This window comes from Lepisosteus oculatus, chromosome 14, assembly GCF_040954835.1.
Source record: "Lepisosteus oculatus isolate fLepOcu1 chromosome 14, fLepOcu1.hap2, whole genome shotgun sequence".
Lineage (NCBI taxonomy): Eukaryota > Metazoa > Chordata > Actinopteri > Semionotiformes > Lepisosteidae > Lepisosteus > Lepisosteus oculatus.
Window position 1 is genome coordinate 32,438,790 of NC_090709.1, and position 13,347 is coordinate 32,452,136.

General features: G+C 50.6%; 1 protein-coding gene, 12 non-coding genes and 5 pseudogenes across 13 annotated transcripts in view; 17 read left to right on the top strand and 1 right to left on the bottom strand.

Annotated features, from left to right (window-relative positions):
* LOC138242549 (antigen WC1.1-like) overlaps nt 1-13,347 on the top strand; it is a 621,195-nt gene that overhangs the window by 203,307 nt on the left and 404,541 nt on the right. The gene's annotated exons all lie outside the window — the stretch shown is intronic.
* Nucleotides 11-83, top strand: trnav-aac (transfer RNA valine (anticodon AAC)). Its single transcript has one exon. It is a non-coding gene; the product is annotated as a tRNA-Val (tRNA).
* On the bottom strand, nt 1,471-1,635 carry LOC138243626 (U1 spliceosomal RNA). Its single transcript, XR_011192281.1, has one exon. It is a non-coding gene; the product is annotated as a U1 spliceosomal RNA (small nuclear RNA).
* Nucleotides 3,581-3,699, top strand: LOC138218563 (5S ribosomal RNA; annotated as a pseudogene).
* On the top strand, nt 4,237-4,355 carry LOC138217654 (5S ribosomal RNA). Its single transcript, XR_011181366.1, has one exon. It is a non-coding gene; the product is annotated as a 5S ribosomal RNA (ribosomal RNA).
* Nucleotides 4,893-5,011, top strand: LOC138244585 (5S ribosomal RNA). The gene has a single exon (XR_011193200.1). It is a non-coding gene; the product is annotated as a 5S ribosomal RNA (ribosomal RNA).
* Nucleotides 5,549-5,667, top strand: LOC138217465 (5S ribosomal RNA). Its single transcript, XR_011181177.1, has one exon. It is a non-coding gene; the product is annotated as a 5S ribosomal RNA (ribosomal RNA).
* Nucleotides 6,205-6,323, top strand: LOC138217994 (5S ribosomal RNA; annotated as a pseudogene).
* Nucleotides 6,861-6,979, top strand: LOC138244587 (5S ribosomal RNA). The gene has a single exon (XR_011193202.1). It is a non-coding gene; the product is annotated as a 5S ribosomal RNA (ribosomal RNA).
* On the top strand, nt 7,517-7,635 carry LOC138218318 (5S ribosomal RNA; annotated as a pseudogene).
* On the top strand, nt 8,173-8,291 carry LOC138217210 (5S ribosomal RNA). The gene has a single exon (XR_011180922.1). It is a non-coding gene; the product is annotated as a 5S ribosomal RNA (ribosomal RNA).
* On the top strand, nt 8,830-8,948 carry LOC138218673 (5S ribosomal RNA; annotated as a pseudogene).
* LOC138245519 (5S ribosomal RNA) lies at nt 9,482-9,600 on the top strand. Its single transcript, XR_011194129.1, has one exon. It is a non-coding gene; the product is annotated as a 5S ribosomal RNA (ribosomal RNA).
* Nucleotides 10,138-10,256, top strand: LOC138245320 (5S ribosomal RNA). The gene has a single exon (XR_011193930.1). It is a non-coding gene; the product is annotated as a 5S ribosomal RNA (ribosomal RNA).
* LOC138219009 (5S ribosomal RNA) lies at nt 10,790-10,908 on the top strand (annotated as a pseudogene).
* LOC138217311 (5S ribosomal RNA) lies at nt 11,446-11,564 on the top strand. The gene has a single exon (XR_011181023.1). It is a non-coding gene; the product is annotated as a 5S ribosomal RNA (ribosomal RNA).
* Nucleotides 12,102-12,220, top strand: LOC138244588 (5S ribosomal RNA). Its single transcript, XR_011193203.1, has one exon. It is a non-coding gene; the product is annotated as a 5S ribosomal RNA (ribosomal RNA).
* LOC138244589 (5S ribosomal RNA) lies at nt 12,758-12,876 on the top strand. The gene has a single exon (XR_011193204.1). It is a non-coding gene; the product is annotated as a 5S ribosomal RNA (ribosomal RNA).

Sequence of the window (13,347 nt, forward strand, 5' to 3'; positions counted from 1 at the left end):
GTCCCTGCAGGTTTCCATAGTGTAGCGGCTATCACGTTCGCCTAACACGCGAAAGGTCCCTGGTTCGAGACCGGGTGGAAGCAGACTCGTTTTGCACGCTCCTGTACTTCACAGAGGTCTTGAACGACCGGTCATTTGTTCCCAATGTATTTCCGGTGCCTTCGTGCACTCTTGTACCAAACGCACGTTCCTTCTGTACGTGGAGCCGATCATTTGCAATTGGGCTGTGCCGACAGACCAGGACGAGCTCTGTCGGCTCAAAAGCAGCGCAGGACCTGCAAGAACAACAGAAAGATTAGCATCCAGCGGGGGCCTCTTAGTGAGCCCAAGATCTCATCAAGAATCGGCTCCAGCAACAGGGCTGGGCGCATTGTTCCATTCTCCGACCACTCTCGGTGTAAACAAGTCCCTCCTGGTCTCTGCTTGAAATGCACTTTCCTGCGTTTGCTTTGGTGTAACTGGCTTCCCCTGCATGGGCGAATGTGAAGAAGATCCTTAGTAAGTCATTGAAGAAAACCACGAAGAGGTCGGAGTGGCCTCTGTCGTTCATCAACGATCCAGTCAGGCAGTACTCCTCCTATTCTGCCAGTATGTGGATTCGAACCGGGGTTGTTGCGGCCACAACACAAATTCTGAGCACTATACGATCACAGCGAGTTACCGAGACATACACAGCCAGTAGGAAAGGATGTACTCTCTTTGTGTGACACTAGTCGGAAAAGTCCTGACGCTGCATTTCAACTGAGCCCTAGTATACATCAACCCTTCGACACTCTGAGTGCCAACTCTCTTGTGTGTTTTCTCCATCAAGCAGGTCATGAAGGCAGCAATTACAGTTTGCTTACATGACGCACGCACAACATGGCTGTATGCTCCCATATGGTCTAGCGGTTACGATACCTGATCTTCACCCAGGTGGCCTGGTTTCAGCTCCTTGTATGAGAACGTGTCAGTTTTGCCTCCTGCTTTCCAAAGATCAGCACCATGTTTTATGCCTCCCCCGAATATCGAAGCTGCCTCTAAATCTGCAAATGAAGATGAGTCAATAAACCACTTGTTTTTCGTATAACTATACATATATTCATTTAATACTGATTTCATTCATTGAGCACGGATACAATAGAGGTACAGCTATTCACTGTTTGACATGTCTGCACTGGTACAGAACCTAGCAATCAGAAAACGGGTGAAACTGTCTTGAGAATTAGCATACAGTACCGAGGCCCCCATGACCAAATAAAGGCTAACCTCGATAATCAGCCTAAATAATGCAGACAACAGCAAAACGACTGACTTTGAAAAGGGAATGAATGTCCGGAAGGAGTAGTGTAACCAGCTTGAAATGCTTCTCCGGACCTCTAACTAAAAGAAACCGGGAACCAGCAGTGGCATCGACTCCTTTCGAACTGGGATCCTATCGCAGCTCATGGTGTCCTAACTCTCCCGTATCTGATATTTGACCAAGCACATCAGGAGAGAGCGCGAACGCAGTCCCCCACTACCAGAAATTATGCAGTCGAGATTCCCACATTTGGGGAATTCGCAGGGGTCAGCACAGCCGGAGTGCAATGGCCGAGCCTCTCCCTGGGTGAATCGATTTTTTAAGAACTTTATTTTCTTTTCACAAAAAAATACAGGACATCACAAATTAGAAAGCTTTACATTAATATACATACTTAAAACAGTATATATAATCCCATCTCATTACATTTTGACACGGTACCAGTTATATAGCAACAATTTATTTTTTTCTGGTGCAAATCACATTCTTTACTTAAACATGATAATGTTTTTCACAGTTTCTTGAGATATTGACCTATGCTCTCAATTTCCCACAGATTTTCTGCTTCCTCCCTCCCTTCTCTCCACAGATCTCTGAGGTAATAGTTCTCTCGGGTGATGAACAGGGCCAGGCTACCTGCTGCCTTGACTGGGACCTCGATGCCTTTGAACAGCCCCATGTTCCTCACTCTCCACAGGGCGTCTTTCCCACTGTTCACCACGGCCCAGATCCTGTCAAACATGTCAGGAGGAAGTTTGACAGGAGAGATGCCGTTGTAGCGGCAATGCTTGTTAATAAGACAGAATTAGGCCGTGGTATTCTGTCCTAAATGAGGCCCCATCTCACCCTCCATCTTTGTGGTGCAGCCACAGAGAAAGTATTCATGCAGGTTGATTTAAGATGTTTTCTTTTGATAATGGACAGCTCCCAGATGGGGATGCACTTAGCTTAGCCTGGCTATCATGATCAATGGTCATCCATTGGTGCCTATCTGTCTAGGGAGTGCCGAATGGACATCTGGACTGCATTCCTAAGTGTCAAGAGTAAGTGACTCATATCTCACCTTGACCAACCAATCAGGGACTGGCAGGGCGTGGTAATACCACGTGGGTCTCTAATGCCCGCCAAACTCTCAACCAATCAGCACACATCTATGTCTTGGTCAAAAAGGGAGCGCAAGCTCAGATCGGGGCTCTCCTTGGCCATTTTCGCGCATCCTCAGAGACAATCACGTGACAACTGCTGTTGTCTGCAAAGGGACTTGGACTTTGTTCTAAGCGCGAGGCCAAGGATCCCATACGTACTCAGAATTCTACCAACGTGAATGATCCGCTTGATCGACGGCAGCCTACAGTTGGACCCTCATCGACAACCTGAATAGCTTATTCAGAAGCAGCGCTGGACCAGGAACGAACCAGCTTCTTCCCAGGCAAAAGAGTGACTTGGTGTTCGTGCCGGGAGATTCCAAATCCATACACAGTGGATAAGTAAACCCCATGTTCTACATTGTGTCTCGAGAATTCAATTGTACCTCAACACAAGTTGTTATCAATTTAATTCATGAGTAATGTATTTACTTCCGAGTTTAGAGTAACAGTGGGTAATAACACTGATTAGCGATTTGGTAACCGAACGATATATATTGACATATATTCTCTGTTGTGTATCTCTTTGTGTTGGCATCTCTTCGAGATTATATACCTTGTATATTGATAACCCTCACAGTAAGGTCTGCCGCTCGTATCCAGGCAGACTAGTATATGTTTGGTGCACAATTTATATGAATAAATGTATCTCGTGTATTGAACCCGTGTGTGTGCGTTGTTAGTTGTTCTGACGATTGATTTTCTAAAAGCCACAACGAACAACCTCGTGATTACTGCTACAATTAATAATTGTCTCAGTAAACCCATCAAACCTCTACAACCACGATACACCACCATAAACTATATTAATTTAGGAACATAAACATATAGTGTAAACTGTATATGGCTGGTATTGGTAGTTTAAAGAAAAAATACACAAAATACACATTGAGATCGTTTTCAACAGAGCTCAGATGTCAAAGCACAGCAGCAGCTCTCCACAGCGATCCTCTATAGCGCCCTTTCTCCTGCAGCTCCGTCCTCATTGGAAGGAAGCAAGAGTGAAAGGCTGAAGTGAAATAGAGCGGGGACGAAGGCAGTGAAGAGAGAGAACGTGGGAAGAAGAGAAAAACGCAAGGGAAAAAAGCAGCATCGTAAAAGAGGTGACGGAGCTGTCCTCTCAATAAGAAGGGTGCCAGCGAGCCTTGCTCTTGCTTACGGCCACACCCCCTTGAGCACGCCTGATTTCGTCTGATTTCGGAAGCTAGACAGGGATGGGCCTGGTTAGTACTTGGATGGGAGACCGCCTGGGAATACCAGGTGCTGTAAGCTCTTAAGCGCAGGAGGCGCCCTATCCCCGCTCGCTCGCTCATTCCCCTGTTCACACGTGCAGTGCGGCTTGTCCGTCTGTTTATTTGTCAGCTTTGGCGAGACACGGGTGCTTGTGTATTAGCGTGAGCGTTTTTTATTCTGATCAGGAACAGTTTTACAAGTCCGCAAAGGATCGAGGAAAGGTTTATCGCCAGCTGAAAAGAGACACAGCGCTTCGGCTGTGGAGACTTGTTCGGCTGGCGTTCGGAGAGTCGCGTTTTTCAGAATTGTATTGAGATCGTTTTCCACAGAGCTCAGATGTCAAAGCACAGCAGCAGCTCTCCACAGCGATCCTCTATAGCGCCCTTTCTCCCGCAGCTCCGTCCTCATTGGAAGGAAGCAAAAGTGAAAGGCTGAAGTGAAATAGAGTGGGGACGAAGGCAGTGAAGAGAGAGAACGTGGGAAGAAGAGAAAAACGCAAGGGAAAAAAAGCAGCGTCGTAAAAGAGGTGACGGAGCTGTCCTCTCAATAAGAAGGGTGCCAGCGAACCTTGCTCTCGCTTACGGCCACACCCCCTTGAGCACGCCTGATCTCATCTGATCTCGGAAGCTAAACAGGGATGGGCCTGGTTAGTACTTGGATGGGAGACCGCCTGGGAATACCAGGTGCTGTAAGCTTTTAAGCGCAGGAGGCGCCCTATCCCCGCTCGCTCGCTCATTCCCCTGTTCACACGTGCAGTGCGGCTTGTCCGTCTGTTTATTTGTCAGCTTTGGCGAGACACGGGTGCTTGTGTATTAGCGTGAGCGTTTTTTATTCTGATCAGGAACAGTTTTACAAGTCCGCAAAGGATCGAGGAAAGGTTTATCGCCAGCTGAAAAGAGACACAGCGCTTCGGCTGTGGAGACTTGTTCGGCTGGCGTTCGGAGAGTCGCGTTTTTCAGAATTGTATTGAGATCGTTTTCCACAGAGCTCAGATGTCAAAGCACAGCAGCAGCTCTCCACAGCGATCCTCTATAGCGCCCTTTCTCCCGCAGCTCCGTCCTCATTGGAAGGAAGCAAGAGTGAAAGGCTGAAGTGAAATAGAGCGGGGACGAAGGCAGTGAAAAGAGAGAACGTGGGAAGAAGAGAAAAACGCAAGGGAAAAAAAGCAGCGTCGTAAAAGAGGTGACGGAGCTGTCCTCTCAATAAGAAGGGTGCTAGCGAGCCTTGCTCTCGCTTACGGCCACACCCCCTTGAGCACGCCTGATCTCGTCTGATCTCGGAAGCTAAACAGGGATGGGCCTGGTTAGTACTTGGATGGGAGACCGCCTGGGAATACCAGGTGCTGTAAGCTTTTAAGCGCAGGAGGCGCCCTATCCCCGCTCGCTCGCTCATTCCCCTGTTCACACGTGCAGTGCGGCTTGTCCGTCTGTTTATTTGTCAGCTTTGGCGAGACACGGGTGCTTGTGTATTAGCGTGAGCGTTTTTTATTCTGATCAGGAACAGTTTTACAAGTCCGCAAAGGATCGAGGAAAGGTTTATCGCCAGCTGAAAAGAGACACAGCGCTTCGGCTGTGGAGACTTGTTCGGCTGGCGTTCGGAGAGTCGCGTTTTTCAGAATTGTATTGAGATCGTTTTCCACAGAGCTCAGATGTCAAAGCACAGCAGCAGCTCTCCACAGCGATCCTCTATAGCGCCCTTTCTCCCGCAGCTCCGTCCTCATTGGAAGGAAGCAAGAGTGAAAGGCTGAAGTGAAATAGAGCGGGGACGAAGGCAGTGAAGAGAGAGAACGTGGGAAGAAGAGAAAAACGCAAGGGAAAAAAAGCAGCGTCGTAAAAGAGGTGACGGAGCTGTCCTCTCAATAAGAAGGGTGCCAGCAAGCCTTGCTCGTGCTTATGGCCACACCCCCTTCAGCACGCCTGATCTCGTCTGATCTCGGAAGCTAAACAGGGATGGGCCTGGTTAGTACTTGGATGGGAGACCGCCTGGGAATACCAGGTGCTGTAAGCTTTTAAGCGCAGGAGGCGCCCTATCCCCGCTCGCTCGCTCATTCCCCTGTTCACACGTGCAGTGCGGCTTGTCCGTCTGTTTATTTGTCAGCTTTGGCGAGACACGGGTGCTTGTGTATTAGCGTGAGCGTTTTTTATTCTGATCAGGAACAGTTTTACAAGTCCGCAAAGGATCGAGGAAAGGTTTATCGCCAGCTGAAAAGAGACACAGCGCTTCGGCTGTGGAGACTTGTTCGGCTGGCGTTCGGAGAGTCGCGTTTTTCAGAATTGTATTGAGATCGTTTTCCACAGAGCTCAGATGTCAAAGCACAGCAGCAGCTCTCCACAGCGATCCTCTATAGCGCCCTTTCTCCCGCAGCTCCGTCCTCATTGGAAGGAAGCAAGAGTGAAAGGCTGAAGTGAAATAGAGTGGGGACGAGGGCAGTGAAGAGAGAGAACGTGGGAAGAAGAGAAAAACGCAAGGGAAATAGAGCAGCGTCGTAAAAGAGGTGACGGAGCTGTCCTCTCAATAAGAAGGGTGCCAGCGAGCCTTGCTCTCGTTTACGGCCATACCCCCTTGAGCACGCCTGATCTCGTCTTATCTCGGAAGCTAAACAGGGATGGGCCTGGTTAGTACTTGGATGGGAGACCGCCTGGGAGTACCAGGTGCTGTAAGCTTTTAAGCGCAGGAGGCGCCCTATCCCCGCTCGCTCGCTCATTCCCCTGTTCACACGTGCAGTGCGGCTTGTCCGTCTGTTTATTTGTCAGCTTTGGCGAGACACGGGTGCTTGTGTATTAGCGTGAGCGTTTTTTATTCTGATCAGGAACAGTTTTACAAGTCCGCAAAGGATCGAGGAAAGGTTTATCGCTAGCTGAAAAGAGACACAGCGCTTCGGCTGTGGAGACTTGTTCGGCTGGCGTTCGGAGAGTCGCGTTTTTCAGAATTGTATTGAGATCGTTTTCCACAGAGCTCAGATGTCAAAGCACAGCAGCAGCTCTCCACAGATATCCTCTATAGCGCCCTTTCTCCCGCAGCTCAGTCCTCATTGGAAGGAAGCAAGAGTGAAAGGCTGAAGTGAAATAAAGCGGGGACGAAGGCAGTGAAGAGAGAGAACGTGGGAAGAAGAGAAAAACGCAAGGGAAAAAAAGCAGCGTCGTAAAAGAGGTGACGGAGCTGTCCTCTCAATAAGAAGGGTGCCAGCGAGCCTTGCTCTCGCTTACGGCCACACCCCCTTGAGCACGCCTGATCTCGTCTGATCTCGGAAGCTAAACAGGGATGGGCCTGGTTAGTACTTGGATGGGAGACCGCCTGGGAATACCAGGTGCTGTAAGCTTTTAAGCGCAGGAGGCGCCCTATCCCCTCTCGCTCGCTCATTCCCCTGTTCACACGTGCAGTGCGGCTTGTCCGTCTGTTTATTTGTCAGCTTTGGCGAGACACGGGTGCTTGTGTATTAGCGTGAGCGTTTTTTAATCTGATCAGGAACAGTTTTACAAGTCCGCAAAGGATCGAGGAAAGGTTTATCGCCAGCTGAAAAGAGACACAGCGCTTCGGCTGTGGAGACTTGTTCGGCTGGCGTTCGGAGAGTCGCGTTTTTCAGAATTGTATTGAGATCTTTTTCCACAGAGCTCAGATGTCAAAGCACAGCAGCAGCTCTCCACAGCGATCCTCTATAGCGCCCTTTCTCCCGCAGCTCCGTCCTCATTGGAAGGAAGCAAGAGTGAAAGGCTGAAGTGAAATAGAGCGGGGACGAAGGCAGTGAAGAGAGAGAACGTGGGAAGAAGAGAAAAACGCAAGGGAAAAAAAGCAGCGTCGTAAAAGAGGTGACGGAGCTGTCCTCTCAATAAGAAGGGTGCCAGCGAGCCTTGCTCTTGCTTGCGGCCACACCCCCTTGAGCACGCCTGATCTCGTCTGATCTCGGAAGCTAAATAGGGATGGGCCTGGTTAGTACTTGGATGGGAGACCGCCTGGGAATACCAGATGCTGTAAGCTTTTAAGCGCAGGAGGCGCCCTATCCCCGGTCGCTCGCTCATTCCCCTGTTCACACGTGCAGTGCGGCTTGTCCGTCTGTTTATTTGTCAGCTTTGGCGAGACACGGGTGCTTGTGTATTAGCGTGAGCGTTTTTTATTCTGATCAGGAACAGTTTTACAAGTCCGCAAAGGATCGAGGAAAGGTTTATCGCCAGCTGAAAAGAGACACAGCGCTTCGGCTGTGGAGACTTGTTCGGCTGGCGTTCGGAGAGTCGCGTTTTTCAGAATTGTATTGAGATCGTTTTCCACAGAGCTCAGATGTCAAAGCACAGCAGCAGCTCTCCACAGCGATCCTCTATAGCGCCCTTTCTCCCGCAGCTCCGTCCTCATTGGAAGGAAGCAAGAGTGAAAAGCTGAAGTGAAATAGAGCGGGGACGAAGGCAGTGAAGAGAGAGAACGTGGGAAGAAGAGAAAAACGCAAGAGAAAAAAAGCAGCGTCGTAAAAGAGGTGACGGAGCTGTCCTCTCAATAAGAAGGGTGCCAGCGAGCCTTGCTCTCGCTTACGGCCACACCCCCTTGAGCACGCCTGATCTCGTCTGATCTCGGAAGCTAAACAGGGATGGGCCTGGTTAGTACTTGGGTGGGAGACCGCCTGGGAATACCAGGTGCTGTAACCTTTTAAGCAAAGGAGGCGCCCTATCCCCGCTCGCTCGCTCATTCCCCTGTTCACACGAGCAGTGCGGCTTGTCCGTCTGTTTATTTGTCAGCTTTGGCGAGACACGGGTGCTTGTGTATTAGCGTGAGCGTTTTTTATTCTGATCAGGAACAGTTTTACAAGTCCGCAAAGGATCGAGGAAAGGTTTATCGCCAGCTGAAAAGAGACACAGCGCTTCGGCTGTGGAGACTTGTTCGGCTGGCGTTCGGAGAGTCGCGTTTTTCAGAATTGTATTGAGATCGTTTTCCACAGAGCTCAGATGTCAAAGCACAGCAGCAGCTCTCCACAGCGATCCTCTATAGCGCCCTTTCTCCCGCAGCTCCGTCCTCATTGGAAGGAAGCAAGAGTGAAAGGCTGAAGTGAAATAGAGCGGGGACGAAGGCAGTGAAGAGAGAGAACGTGGGAAGAAGAGAAAAACGCAAGGGGAAAAAAAGCAGCATCGTAAAAGAGGTGACGGAGCTGTCCTCTCAATAAGAAGGGTGCCAGCGAGCCTTGCTCTCGCTTACGGCCACACCCCCTTGAGCACGCCTGATCTCGTCTGATCTAGGAAGCTAAACAGGGATGGGCCTGGTTAGTACTTGGATGGGAGACAGCCTGGGAATACCAGGTGCTGTAAGCTTTCAAGCGCAGGAGGCGCCCTATCCCCGCTCGCTCGCTCATTCCCCTGTTCACACGTGCAGTGCGGCTTGTCCGTCTATTTGTCAGCTTTGGCGAGACACGGGTGCTTGTGTATTAGCGTGAGCGTTTTTTATTCTGATCAGGAACAGTTTTACAAGTCCGCAAAGGATCGAGGAAAGGTTTATCGCCAGCTGAAAAGAGACACAGCGCTTCGGCTGTGGAGACTTGTTCGGCTGGCGTTCGGAGAGTCGCGTTTTTCAGAATTGTATTGAGATCGTTTTCCACAGAGCTCAGATGTCAAAGCACAGCAGCAGCTCTCAACAGCGATCCTCTATAGCGCCCTTTCTCCCGCAGCTCCGTCCTCATTGGAAGGAAGCAAAAGTGAAAGGCTGAAGTGAAATAGAGCGGGGACGAAGGCAGTGAAGAGAGAGAACGTGGGAAGAAGAGAAAAACGCAAGGGAAAAAAAGCAGCATCGTAAAAGAGGTGACGGAGCTGTCCTCTCAATAAGAAGGGTGCCAGCGAGCCTTGCTCTCGCTTACGGCCACACCCCCTTGAGCACGCCTGATCTCATCTGATCTTGGAAGCTAAACAGGGATGGGCCTGGTTAGTACTTGGATGGGAGACCGCCTGGGAATACCAGGTGCTGTAAGCTTTTAAGCGCAGGAGGCGCCCTATCCCCGCTCGCTCGCTCATTCCCCTGTTCACACGTGCAGTGCGGCTTGTCCGTCTGTTTATTTCTCAGCTTTGGCGAGACACGGGTGCTTGTGTATTAGGGTGAGCGTTTTTTATTCTGATCAGGAACAGTTTTACAAGTCCGCAAAGGATCGAGGAAAGGTTTATCGCTAGCTGAAAAGAGACACAGCGCTTCGGCTGTGGAGACTTGTTCGGCTGGCGTTCGGAGAGTCGCGTTTTTCAGAATTGTATTGAGATCGTTTTCCACAGAGCTCAGATGTCAAAGCACAGCAGCAGCTCTCCACAGCGATCCTCTATAGCGCCCTTTCTCCCGCAGCTCCGTCCTCATTGGAAGGAAGCAAGAGTGAAAGGCTGAAGTGAAATAGAGCGGGGACGAAGGCAGTGAAGAGAGAGAACGTGGGAAGAAGAGAAAAACGCAAGGGAAAAAAAGCAGCGTCGTAAAAGAGGTGACGGAGCTGTCCTCTCAATAAGAAGGGTGCCAGCGAGCCTTGCTCTCGCTTATGGCCACACCCCCTTGAGCACGCCTGATCTCGTCTGATCTCGGAAGCTAAACAGGGATGGGCCTGGTTAGTACTTGGATGGGAGACCGCCTGGGAATACCAGGTGCTGTAAGCTTTTAAGCGCAGGAGGCGCCCTATCCCCGCTCGCTCGCTCATTCCCCTGTTCACACGTGCAGTGCGGCTTGTCCGTCTATTTGTCAGCTTTGGCAAGACACGGGTGCTTGTGTATTAGCGTGAGCGTTTTTTATTCTGATCAGGAACAGTTTTACAAGTCCGCAAAGGATCGAGGAAAGGTTTATCGCCAGCTGAAAAGAGACACAGCGCTTCGGCTGTGGAGACTTGTTCGGCTGGCGTTCGGAGAGTCGCGTTTTTCAGAATTGTATTGAGATCGTTTTCCACAGAGCTCAGATGTCAAAGCACAGCAGCAGCTCTCCACAGCGATCCTCTATAGCGCCCTTTCTCCCGCAGCTCCGTCCTCATTGGAAGGAAGCAAAAGTGAAAGGCTGAAGTGAAATAGAGCGGGGACGAAGGCAGTGAAGAGAGAGAACGTGGGAAGAAGAGAAAAACGCAAGGGAAAAAAAGCAGCGTCGTAAAAGAGGTGACGGAGCTGTCCTCTCAATAAGAAGGGTGCCAGCGAGCCTTGCTCTCGCTTAAGGCCACACCCCGTTGAGCACGCCTGCTCTTGTCTGATCTCGGAAGCTAAACAGGGATGGGCCTGGTTAGTACTTGGATGGGAGACCGCCTGGGAATACCAGGTGCTGTAAGCTTTTAAGCACAGGAGGCGCCCTATCCCCGCTCGCTCGCTCATTCCCCTGTTCACACGTGCAGTGCGGCTTGTCCGTCTGTTTATTTGTCAGCTTTGGCGAGACACGGGTGCTTGTGTATTAGCGTGAGCGTTTTTTATTCTGATCAGGAACAGTTTTACAAGTCCACAAAGGATCGAGGAAAGGTTTATCGCCAGCTGAAAAGAGACACAGCGCTTCGGCTGTGGAGACTTGTTCGGCTGGCGTTCGGAGAGTCGCGTTTTTCAGAATTGTATTGAGATCGTTTTCCACAGAGCTCAGATGTCAAAGCACAGCAGCAGCTCTCCACAGCGATCCTCTATAGCGCCCTTTCTACCGCAGCTCCGTCCTCATTGGAAGGAAGCAAGAGTGAAAGGCTGAAGTGAAATAGAGCGGGGACGAAGGCAGTGAAGAGAGAGAACGTGGGAAGAAGAGAAAAACGCAAGAGAAAAAAAGCAGCGTCGTAAAAGAGGTGACGGAGCTGTCCTCTCAATAAGAAGGGTGCCAGCGAGCCTTGCTCTCGCTTACGGCCACACCCCCTTGAGCACGCCTGATCTCGTCTGATCTCGGAAGCTACACAGGGATGGGCCTGGTTAGTACTTGGATGGGAGACCGCCTGGGAATACCAGGTGCTGTAAGCTTTTAAGCGCAGGAGGCGCCCTATCCCCGCTCGCTCGCTCATTCCCCTGTTCACACGTGCAGTGCGGCTTGTCCGTCTGTTTATTTGTCAGCTTTGGCGAGACACGGGTGCTTGTGTATTAGCGTGAGCGTTTTTTATTCTGATCAGGAACAGTTTTACAAGTCCACAAAGGATCGAGGAAAGGTTTATCGCCAGCTGAAAAGAGACACAGCGCTTCGGCTGTGGAGACTTGTTCGGCTGGCGTTCGGAGAGTCGCGTTTTTCAGAATTGTATTGAGATCGTTTTCCACAGAGCTCAGATGTCAAAGCACAGCAGCAGCTCTCCACAGCGATCCTCTATAGCGCCCTTTCTCCCGCAGCTCCGTCCTCATTGGAAGGAAGCAAGAGTGAAAGGCTGAAGTGAAATAGAGCGGGGACGAAGGCAGTGAAGAGAGAGAACGTGGGAAGAAGAGAAAAACGCAAGGGAAAAAAAGCAGCGTCGTAAAAGAGGTGACGGAGCTGTCCTCTCAATAAGAAGGGTGCCAGCGAGCTTCGGTCTAGCTTACGGCCACACCCCCTTGAGCACGCCTGATCTCGTCTGATCTCGGAAGCTAAACAGGGATGGGCCTGGTTAGTACTTGGATGGGAGACCGCCTGGGAATACCAGGTGCTGTAAGCTTTTAAGCGCAGGAGGCGCCCTATCCCCGCTCGCTCGCTCATTCCCCTGTTCACACGTGCAGTGCGGCTTGTCCGTCTGTTTATTTGTCAGCTTAGGCGAGACACGGGTGCTTGTGTATTAGCGTGAGCGTTTTTTATTCTGATCAGGAACAGTTTAACAAGTCCGCAAAGAATCGAGGAAAGGTTTATCGCCAGCTGAAAAGAGACACAGCGCTTCGGCTGTGGAGACTTGTTCGGCTGGCGTTCGGAGAGTCGCGTTTTTCAGAATTGTATTGAGATCGTTTTCCACAGAGCTCAGATGTCAAAGCACAGCAGCAGCTCTCCACAGCGATCCTCTATAGCGCCCTTTCTCCCGCAGCTCCGTCCTCATTGGAAGGAAGCAAGAGTGAAAGGCTGAAGTGAAATAGAGCGGGGACGAAGGCAGTGAAGAGAGAGAACGTGGGAAGAAGAGAAAAACGCAAGAGAAAAAAAGCAGCGTCGTAAAAGAGGTGACGGAGCTGTCCTCTCAATAAGAAGGGTGCCAGCGAGCCTTGCTCTCGCTTACGGCCACACCCCCTTGAGCACGCCTGATCTCGTCTGATCTCGGAAGCTAAACAGGGATGGGCCTGGTTAGTACTTGGATGGGAGACCGCCTGGGAATACCAGGTGCTGTAAGCTTTTAAGCGCAGGAGGCGCCCTATCCCCGCTCGCTCGCTCATTCCCCTGTTCACACGTGCAGTGCGGCTTGTCCGTCTGTTTATTTGTCAGCTTTGGCGAGACACGGGTGCTTGTGTATTAGCGTGAGCGTTTTTTATTCTGATCAGGAACAGTTTTACAAGTCTGCAAAGGATCGAGGAAAGGTTTATCGCCAGCTGAAAAGAGACACAGCGCTTCGGCTGTGGAGACTTGTTCGGCTGGCGTTCGTAGAGTCGCGTTTTTCAGAATTGTATTGAGATCGTTTTCCACAGAGCTCAGATGTCAAAGCACAGCAGCAGCTCTCCACAGCGATCCTCTATAGCGCCCTTTCTCCCGCAGCTCCGTCCTCATTGGAAGGAAGCAAGAGTGAAAGGCTGAAGTGAAATAGAGCGGGGACGAAGGCAGTGAAGAGAGAGAACGTGGGAAGAAGAGAAAAACGCAAGGGAAAAAAAG